Source organism: Bos grunniens, chromosome 14, assembly GCF_055505025.1.
Source record: "Bos grunniens cultivar Pamir isolate PY7600 chromosome 14, Bosgru_T2T1.0, whole genome shotgun sequence".
In the NCBI taxonomy this organism is placed as follows: Eukaryota; Metazoa; Chordata; class Mammalia; order Artiodactyla; family Bovidae; genus Bos; species Bos grunniens.
The window spans coordinates 84089032-84099114 of NC_141178.1; the positions used below are offsets into that span (position 1 = coordinate 84089032).

The 10083-nt window shown below is 48.5% G+C and overlaps 1 long non-coding RNA gene across 1 annotated transcript; it reads right to left on the minus strand.

The window, feature by feature from the left end:
- Positions 1-1116: 1116 nt before the first annotated feature.
- On the minus strand, positions 1117-4465 carry LOC147359908 (uncharacterized). The gene is made up of 2 exons (XR_015141337.1): positions 4048-4465; positions 1117-2740 (listed from the first exon to the last, which is right to left on the minus strand). It is a non-coding gene; the product is annotated as an uncharacterized LOC147359908 (long non-coding RNA).
- Between the last annotated feature and the right edge of the window lie 5618 nt (positions 4466-10083).

The following is a 10083-nucleotide window of genomic DNA, read 5'->3' on the forward strand; positions in this document are numbered from 1 at the left end:
AGCCCCAAATGGGGTGGGGGGTGGGGGTGTCAGGAGGGGCAGGGGCTGGGGCACCAGCTGCCAACCCAGGACTGACTTTTCTGTGTGTGTGTTTCCAGTTTACCTGCACGAATTCTCCAGATGTTTATACAGCAGCCAGTATACAACAAAGACTACATTTTGAACTCGATGTAATCTTTACTCTGTTAATACTTGTTACATGGACCCGAAGATATTACAGGGTTTTTAATTAGTGAAAAATTCATGAATACCATAGAGAAAATATTTTAGAATTTAATGTTTCTGATATTTATGTAAACTTATGACTTCACTTATATAATTACTTCCTTTTTCTTGCATATTCAGGCTATGAATATCCTTTCAGATCAATTCATGTTCTGATACCTGATTTCAGTCTTTCAAATGAATGTACTGTAGTGCTTGTCTGTATAAATCCTATGAACAAACACAGGGCTTTTGTAAATGATGCATTTATTGTAATTATTCTTGTTTAATTTTTCAATGTTAAACCATGAGAGAAGGGGTTTTCCTGCGATTATAAAATCATCATGACACGTTGTGCTTTATTATCCTTCCAGAATATAACCAAGCTCTCCAACAATCACTCTGAAATAAGCAAACTTAATTTCAACCAATTGTTGTTGGATGTTAACGACTGGCCTAAACTGTACTTTTTCTAGCAAGAAATGCTTTTTGTCCACAGCGTGAAGTGATTTAAAAGTACTGGGTGTTAAATGTGAGCTTCTAATGAAATTTGGGCTGAAAGGATGCCTAGAAGAAGACTGAAAATCTCTCCTGTAACCCAGTCTCTGTGGACCTGGATCCCTCCTCTCCAGTGAGACTCTTTGAGGACCAATCGCGATGCCCTGCACCCGCTGCAGAGCCATCGAGCTGGACAGTGAAGGTGCCACTTCCCAGACAGACAGGGTAGTGTAGCTCTGACAAAGGCCTTATTTTTATGTAAATCATCTTTTTACATGATTGTAAACATGTTTAAAAAATGGACCTAGGCGTACATTTTTAGACTGTGATGACATAGCCATTCTGGATTGTATAAGTAGCAAATGTAATTTTTACTTTTTCAGCAGCACATTAAAAAAGCCAGCAAGAGATGCGTTCAGGTCACAGTGTGATATTTATTATGCAGCTGGTATCTTGGTAGACAGAGACAGCATGTTTCTTTACATGTGGGTTCCACCTTTAATTTACTTGTACAATTCATTGTTATCATTCTATTTTCCTATTAATCTTTTGTGAACTTCCCGAATATGTGACAAAGTATGTACAGTCTACTTTTGAACTATTTTTATCACAGTATTATTTATTGCTTTCTTTCAATAAAGTACTGAAGCAAAATTTCCCAGGGCCAATAAAGAGTGCCGAGGGTAAGCTGTACTCTCACTGAGAACAGACCAGAGCTGGTAATGGGAGCCCGTGTCATCACACGGACATTCTGTTAAGAGAAACGGACGGATGCAATGGAAAGGCCAGAAGGCGGAAGCATAGGTGTCCCTAGAGGACGACCGACGGTGTGTTCATGCCCTTGGCTCCGGAGACAAGAGGCTCCATCACTTCAGCATCTGCGGGGACAGGGCCCCTCTGCTGCTGAGGTGTGGGCAGCAGGCCGAGGGTGGGAACAAAGTGCAGGTGTCGAGGCTCACCATCGGTCACAGGGTGGGGTGTCCGAGGGCAACCTTGAAGGGGATCCAAATGATGCACCCTAGTCCAGCATCAAGTCCTCCCCCAGCATCAGACCCTAGTCCAGCATCAGACCCCAGTCCAGCGTCACGGCCCTAGGCCAGCATCAGGCCCTCCCCTACCCTCAAACCCTCCCCCCACCTCCAACCCTTCCCCAGTATCAGGCCCCCCAGTTCCAGTATGAGGTGTGGCAGCCCTACTTGTCTGATACTCCTGAGCACACTCAGGCAGCCCCAGAGCAGCAGGACAATAGCTCTGGCAGGAGGTGCATCTTTAGGAATCACCTGCGGAGCAGCAGCAGCTGGGCTTTGTTTCAGGCCAAGGAGAGACAAAGAAAAGGCACTTGTGCAGGAGGCAGTGGAGGCTGTGGGCACGTTCTCCCAGCTCTGCTTCCTCCCCGTAGGGGCTTTGCTCTTCTGCTCTCTCACAGGCCCCAGGGTGGTGTCCTTCCAGATTCACGGTCTCCTTGATATCTCAAGCCCAAGTCCTGAGTTGCGTCCCAGTCCGGTGTGGCAGAGGGCTGGGAACACCCAAGCTCAAGGGCTGAAAGGATCCCAGGGGGACAGCCGGGCCCCAGCAAGTGGCAGGGCAGGGGATGAGGGTGGCCGCCTACAGAGGGCCCCGGACCAGCACTGGAAGGAGAGCAGTGATGCCTTAGCTCACTCGGGGACGCTGCCCGGCCTGGCACTCAGAGATGTTACTGCCAGCTGCTCTGGGGATACAGGAAGCCTGGTGAGTGACACCACGCCACCCAGGCCGTGTGGTGGGCACTGCTGCCCATGGCCTCGGTTTTCATTCTGGTTCCAGCTGTCCCTCCAAGGGTGATGGGCTCCTCTTCCGAACGGCACAGGTATTTTCTTTCTGTGGGTGAACGCATCCCTTGTTTCTGTTGGTGCTGTTGTCACTCATCGTGTGTTTTCCTCTTTACAACCTGTGCTTGCTGCTCTTCCAGTTTAACTTAGGAGCAGCCCTTATTTTCTGCATTTCTAGTTGTCAGCATTCACTGGGGCTTTCCAGGTGGCGCTAGGGGTAAAGATCCTGCCTGCCAATGCAATAGATAATGAGAGATGTGGGTTCGATCCCTGGGTTGAGAAGATGCCCTGGAAGAGAGCATGTCAACCCACTCCAGTCTTCTTGCCTGGAGAATCCCATGGACAGAGGAGCTAGTGGGCTACAGTTCCTGGGGTCGCAGAGTCAGACACGACTGAAACAGGTTAGCACACACTCAGGTTTAAGTTCAGTCGCTCAGTTGTGTCCGACTCTTGTCACTCCTTGGATTGCAGCACTCCAGGCTTTCCTGTCCTTCACTATCTCCTGGAGTTTGCTCCAACTCATGTGCATTGAATCATCATGCCATAGAGCCATCTCATTCCTGTTTCATCCACGAGAGAGGTGGCTAGGGCTCGGCAAAGTGTCTGGTCCCACTGGGTGGGTGTGAACCTGCCCTAACCGCTCCCTAACCACGTGACTGTCACTGTGTCCTCCTCTGTAAATCGGGAGGGGGCAGCACCTGCTTGGTAAGGGGCACACACAGCATCTGGTACATAATCAATGCACCATCCATCTCAGCATTGTATTTACTACTAATAGGGATAGCATTTAATAATCTGCTCCTTTTTCTCTCTTGTCACTGAACTGTGCTCCAGACCACATCTGCTTTACTTACCCCTGTAAATCCCACACCCAGCACAAACGAGACTCAACACATTTGTGGCTGAAGAGGCAGGAACATACGCTGTCCTCAAGGAGAGGAAGCTGAGTGATATGGGGGCCTGATGATAACCCTGTGTGATGAGGGGACCCCAGGAGGACCTGTGTGGCTGTGGGGTGGGGTGGGGGGCATGGGCAGAACCCCTGATGAACTCCTGGGGATGGGGGAGGTGGCAGGAAGGAGGGCGGGCTGTTCCTTGTGGGGTGTCCACAGATTGTACCTCACCCCTCACTGAGGAGCACTTAGGCCGTTTCCAAACACATGTCACTGTTAGGATGAAACAATCATCGCCCAGCTCCTACTCAATTTCGTAGAATATGTTTCTAGCACTGGAGTACAATCATCTGCTTTATTCATTCCATGCTCCGTTCATCCACCCATCCAGCCAGCCATCTGTTCATCCATCCACCACTCACTAATCAATCCATCCATCCACTCTTAATTCACCCATCCATCCAACCATCCACTCATTAACTCAGCCGATCATCTCAGACCCATTGAGAAGACAGACGCCTCCTCCACTCCTGCTCCCAGGAGGACCCCCAGGATGATTGACAGGAGCCTCGTGGGGACGACAGGGGAGACACAGAAGGGAGATGCCTGCAGGCCCTCCTCCCTCTGAACGGTGAAGCACCCACCTGGTCCTAACGCCTCCTTGCTGGGGTGTTCAGGCCGGCCCTTTTCCTTCTTGCGAAACAAGCGGCTGATGGAGGACTTGATGCCCTTCTTCTTTGGGGCTTTGTGCAGCAAGCCCTGGCTGCTGGTGCTGCTGCTGGGGTTATTCCCGGGGCTGTCCTGAGAGCCTGTGGAGCTTCGGGGAGAGAAAACGACCTTTAACTGGCACCCTTGTGCAAACACACACCCCTCCACAAGAGCTACTGATAGAAATGGGCACCCAGCAACACCCGCGCCTCAACCTCGCAGCTGACAGTTGGAGTCTCCTTCACCGACCACACTCCACACGAGCAATGCAGGCTCCCAGCATCAGACAACTGCACCGGGAAGCTGAGATTCTCTGCCTCGAGCTCTCCCGCGAGGAGGGCTTGACTCCAGGCCAGCTGGTGCAGAGGGAGCTCTGACCCTCCCTTAGGGTTGCTGCTCGGCAGGTGATTATGCTCCAGGAGAAGACGAGCTCCCCTGCTCTGGGTAGTTCCCCCCGCCTCCCACAGGGTAACCGTCCCCGGCCGTGGCAGGAGAGCGACAGTCACCGTGCAGGGCTGCTGGTCAGGTGACCACACGTGCCCCCCATCGAGTGCTGCCTGGCTCAGGACGGGAGCTCAGCAAGTGGTGGTCTGAATGAGGACAGTGTCAGTCACAGGAGGGGACAGGGTCTCCTGAGAGGAGACCCCTGCAGAAAAGGGAGGGACCCTCAAGAGCGAACCCGAGAGGCACGGGGCCGTCACCGTTAGGAACATGCCCTCTACCAAGAGCAGGAAGAAAGCTCCCACAGGAGTCAATCTGTAGAGATGGACGTTTTCTAAAATCACTGTGGTCACTGAGCTCCCCAGCACCTGAAGTTCACCACTAAACACAGGCACCGAACTCAGTGGTATTCCTTTAAAATCATCCTTGCAACTCTTTCAAGACAAGAGGTGCAGGGCTCCTGAAACTGACGACGCACACACAGGTCGCTTACTTGTGGGCGTCCCTGAGGTCCTCATGGGTGGCTGTGCGCAGCGCCCCCGTGCGCAGGCGGCCCAGCCGAAGGGACTGCGGCCGGGCAAGGGTCGAGGTTTCACATTTGATGGCGGTCTTGTCATCTCCTACCTCTTCCCGTATAGCTGGCAGCTGAGGGAGTGAGGTAAGTGTCAAATTGGCTAACAATAGACTGTTCTGAAAAAGGCAATCACACAGGCCCTACATTATAACCAGAAACTTATTTGAAGATCTATTAGCTATGCTTTCCCCCAAGTACAAAAAAACCCTTGTTATAGCTTAATGCCATCTTAAAGGACTGTCTTGTTCAAAAAAAGCGGGGCTATGGGGCAGCGAGAGCATCTGACTGAGTGCAGAGACCCCGGACGTGAGCCTCCCTGCAGCCGGCCTCGGCCCTCCCTGGAATCCAGCGACCAGATGGCCCTGCGGGGCAGGACAGCAGAGCGATGCTGGCACCCTGAATCCTGCACAGCATGAACTGCCCTGATGAAAGGACTGTGCTCATCGCCAGATGCTGCTCAGAAGCACCACAGCTAGAGTATAAAACCTCTCAGCAAAGCCGTCCAGACCTTTCTGTTTGAAGGAGAAAAAGACACAGCTTGTGCTACCATCCAAGATCATTTCTAGTGATGATGCAGGTTACTGGAACCCATGACAACAAGAGAAACACAGAAAAGGTACCTAACCCCTCCACGCGAACACCATGTGCCTGGATCGTATTTCTCGGTAACATACAGACTGGGGACTACCCACTGAAGTACTTACACGCAGTTCGAGTGTCATTCGCTCACAGTGGATTCCATAAGGCGCCCCCAGGTCTTCACTAAGAGATGATCTTGTATCACCCTAGAGCGGTGGGAGGTTCAAAAGGGAGGAGATATATGGGTACCTATGGCTGATTCCTGTTGAGGTTTGACAGAAAAGAAAATTCTGTAAAGCAATTACCTTTCAATTAAAAAATAAACTAATTAAAAAGAAGAAGAAGAAGAAGATGATGATGATCTCTTGGCCTCCCAGCGTTTCCGCTGGTCCTGGGTGTGAGGAAAGGAAAGACAGTGTGGGAACAGATTAACCCTGCAGGGTCCAAACAGGTCTCACTGATACATTTCGGTGTGTGGTTAAACCAGGGGAGGTTTTAGGAAACATGCATGGCATGTATTGTTATAAACAATGAGTGCGTTGTTTTGCCCAACTAACCTGTGCCTTTTTGGTGGGATTCTGTAAGGAATACTGATCCCGTGCAGCCCCACAGGAGCTTGGTGACAACAAGGTAACTTAGTGCAAAATACAGCTGAACTCATTTAAGAGCAGCTGGATAAACTGGGCTCCCTCCCCTGAGCTCTAACAAGAACCCTCAGACAACAGAAGGCTACAAAGGCTAGAAATTTTCCACATGGAACTGAACAGGGATCAATCTCAAAGTCAAGTAAAAATAAGCATTTATAAAAATCAGAAAACAGCAACGAACAGAGCAGGGAAGTGACACACCTGGGTTGACTATGGACTCAGTGGAGACAAATACCTGCCTCAGAGTCAGGGCCCAGGCCAGCCCCTTCCCCCGGGCCTCCTCCTGAGGAAGGCCTCTGGGTCTGCGCCTGGCTGCCCTCCCCCAGGATGGGAGCTGCCCCACTGGTGCCACATGTGACTAGGAAGGGCAGTGCCTTTTCCTCGCTGAACAGGAGGGCAAAGCAGGCCACAGAGCAGGCGAGCGGCACACCCAGGTCACCAACCCCAGGGGGATGGCGCTGCTCTGCTGTGCTCAGCAGAAGGGCTCCCGTGCACTGAGCTGCCTGAACTGGAGCACAGCCACCCCAGTCCTGCGGGAAGGCCCAGGAGTGCTCGGTCAGCGGGCTGGGAGCACGAGAGGGACAAGGAAGGCCAGCCCTTGGGGCACTGGACTCCAACAACAGGGGCTCATCCAAGTGACCCGAGGGGAGAGGCAGAGAGCTCCCTCCTGATGCTCCCTCCATCAGGGATGCCGTGATGGACACGAGAGCCTCTGGAGGAAAGGTGGCTGGACAGCACCATGGTTAAGTGTCCAGGCTCTGATCAGACCAGTCCGCACCACGCTGCTGGGTGTGAGAGCCTGGGCAGTGTGCCCGGCCTCGCTAAGCCTCAGTGTCTATGTCTGCTGAATGGGGATAGCAGCAGCCTGGACTTCACCTGGGGATGAGATGACAGACTTGGAAAGCACGTGCCCGGCACACAGAGTCTCCTGCACACTGCTACCCACCATCATTAAATTGGCTTCCCACAAATCTAACATCTATGGCTCTGATTCAGTCATTTCTTACATGAAAACACTAAGCGGAAATTCCATGGTGGTCCAAAGGTTAAGACTTGGCACTTTCACTGCCGGGACACTGGAGAGATCCCTGCTTGGGGAACTAAGATCCCATAAGCTGTGCAGCATGGCCAAAAACATAAGTACAGAAATTTTTAGAAATAATAAATAATACTATGTCTATTATAAACAAGCATGAGATGATCAGAAGGCAAACAAGTGGGAGAAAGGCAAATTGTTACAATTGTCCCAACGAATGACCTATTTCCAACAGAACCATCAGCACATTTTAAGTGGTGGGTGAGTTTCATCACTTCCATTAAAACGTCAATTATTCACCAGGACATAACTACACAGTGTTCATTCACGTTAAACGATAAGGACTCTTCAATACTTCACAGAGAAACAAAGGCCTGCTAAATTACTAAATAGTTTACCTTTCGATGCTGCTTCCTTAAATCACTAGGCTGATAGATGCATGCAAAGAAATGAAGAGAAACCAGATTCATTGCGACTTTGAAGCTAAAACTTCAAGAATCCGTAGAGGCAAATACAGTAAAGCAAAAATGATGGCAAACATGTAAGTGACATGAAGATTTAGAGAACATGTGACTGGAAACAGAACATTTTTTTGACCACAGAAGTTAAATAAGCTATTCAAGATTTACTAGAGAAACACTATAAATTATTACTCAGGAAGATACCATTCTATTACAACATCATGATTTATTAAAGCATAGCATTCTGTACAACAAAGGGCCTTAACAGGTGTCTATTCTCAGCCAAATCTCTCTAAAAGTTAGTTTCTCTTAATCAAAAACATGTTATACTTTAAATTAGCAATTTAACTGATGAGGAAGTTACCATAATATCTATTTTAACACTGAACAAATCTAACCACCTATTGGACATTAATGTAAAATCCTGACACAGAATTTGATTTAAAACTTCTCACAAAAAATTCATTAAAGCAAGTTCCCTGTGAAAATATGTAAGAATGAAAGCTAGCATAATAGCAGGTGCAGTTTTTACATTTTATTAACAATAGAAGATACTTTTTTAACGAGTCTAATAGAGACATTAACTGTGCAAAAGCTGATGAGATTTACAGTCTTAAATACAAGCACCAACACAGAAAGGATATTGTGTCAGTTCAGTTCAGTTCAGTTCAGTTGCTCAGTTGTGTCCGACTCTTTGTGACCCCATGAATCGCAGCATGCCAGGACCCCCTGTCCATCACCAACTCTTGGAGTTCACCCAAACTCATGTCCACTGAGTTGGTGATGCCATCCAGCCATTCATCCTCTGTCGTCCCCTTCTCCTCCTTCCCCCAATTCCTCCCAGCCTGAGAGTCTTTTCCAATGCGTCAACTCTTCACTTGAGGTGGCCAAAGTGCTGGAGTTTCAGCTTTAGCATCAGTCCTTCCAATGAACACCCAGGACTGCTCTCCTTTAGAATGGACTGGCTGCATCTCCTTGCAGTCCAAGGGACTCACTCTCAAGAGTCTTTTCCAACAGCACAGCTCAAAAGCATCAATTCTTTGATGCTCAGCTTTCTTCACAGTCCAACTTTCATATCCATACATGACAACTGGAAAAACCATAGCCTTGACTAGATGGACCTTTGGTGGCAAAGTAATGTCTCTGCTTTTGAATACACTATCTATGTTGGTCGTAACTTTTCTTCCAAGGAGTAAGCGTCTTTTAATTTCATGGCTGCAGTCACCATCTGCAGTGATTTTGGAGCCCCAAAAAATAAAGTCTGACACTGTTTCCCCATCTATTTCCTATGAAGTGATGGGACCAGATACCATGATCTTAGTTTTCTGAATGGTGAGCTTTAAGCCAACTTTTTCACTCTCCTCTTTCACTTTCATCAAGAGGCTTTCTAGTTCCTCTCACTTTCTGCCTTAAGGGTGATGTCATCTGCATATCTAAAAGTCCATTAATTCTACACTTAAGAGGATCATTTCTTTATGTAAGCACAATCTCATTTATGAATTACACGATATGTAGTTTAGGATCCATCTACATATATTATGCTTATAACTGTGTGCTGCTGCTAAGTTGCTTCAGTCGTGTCCGACTCTGTGGGACACCATGGACTTCAGCATACCAGGTTCCTCCGTCCATGGGATTTTCCAGGCAAGAGTACTGGAGGGGGTTGCCATTGCCTTCTCCTGTAACTGCATAGTGATACACCAATTCAACTTACTGCTATGGGGGAAAAACACCATTTAATGAGACATGAAGACAAAGCACAAACCCGACTAAGGGGACACACGCTGTGGACCACAGCACGACTATGACCAGAGCAAGTGAGGGGACGGGGGAGGGGAGATGGATGGGTAAACTACAGCCTCGGGGGCTGGTGGGGGATCTGGATTCATGACGAATAAGCAGACAACAGGATGAGGGAGGGAATCAAAACCAGTGATGAAAGCAGACACACTGTCAGAGAACTCCAACAGCAAGGAAAACATACAGAACTGTTCTTTTCCAAATATTTGGAAAGAAATCAAGCATGAATCCGCAGAGAAATCATCAAAGAATTTTAAATATCAACTAATTAGCCAATGATGCAAATTATAAAAACAGTGTCAAAAGACCACAAAGTGGACTAGTTACCACTTCACAGGCCGCTAAAATGATTCACGGTTAATTTAATTACAAGCTGACTAACAATGCAGCTAACATGAAATGGGTGGTAACAGAAAAAAGAGACAATACAAGTC